The sequence below is a fragment of the Curcuma longa genome, chromosome 6, assembly GCF_044706935.1.
Source record: "Curcuma longa cultivar G26 ecotype Majalengka, Jawa Barat chromosome 6, ITB_CL_G26_1.1, whole genome shotgun sequence".
NCBI classification, from domain to species: Eukaryota; Viridiplantae; Streptophyta; class Magnoliopsida; order Zingiberales; family Zingiberaceae; genus Curcuma; species Curcuma longa.
The window spans coordinates 2,307,378-2,308,229 of NC_133866.1; positions in this window are offsets into that span (position 1 = coordinate 2,307,378).

Below are 852 nucleotides of genomic sequence, written 5' to 3' on the forward strand. Positions count from 1 at the left end.
CTTTCCAAGAGGCATTGCCTCCGGGAAACAATTCAATATTACAATGAACTAATGAATGTCACATACAAGCATTCAACTATACAAAGTTAACTAATGAAAATCAATTATACATAATTCAAAACGTAATACACATTGTACATCCTAATTACAAATTCATGTAAACAACACCCAAATTTACAATCTCATCTCTAATTAACACAATTATATTAAAGTATAACACTTTCATAAATTTACACTTTATTCCATAACTAAATCTAAGTTATCTAAACATCCAATTATCTTAACCCAAATCCACATTCAATTTCTACAATTCAATTCCATTCGTATTGACTTCAAAACAAGCAACAGACATGTCTCATTATCAAACAACTGTAAACATCACAGCTTCAATTCATTTGCAAACCATCTATAACATGAACCGATTCAAATCCAACAATTGTTCAAAGTACACAATACAAGATGTTCAATTCAACAACCTCTAACAACAAACACATTCCGTTAACAACATTCTAAACAAGAACATCATCAACTCACCATAGCATTTCCATTACCTATAACATCAAACAACAAATCACATTGTTCAATTACAAACACATTAAACAACCAAACATGCTTTGTTACCATCAATTTCAATCTAAGAATAGATTCAACTCAAGAACAAGTTTATACAAACATCCATTACAAACATCAAACACAAAGCTAAACAAACACACTATGTTCCATTCAGCAACAATAAACCAACATATCATTTCATTCCCACTATTGCAAAAGAACAGGAACAACTTCATTTATAAATACTCAAACAATAACATATGATCATTCTAATCCATCTTAACTCAAGAACAGATTCAT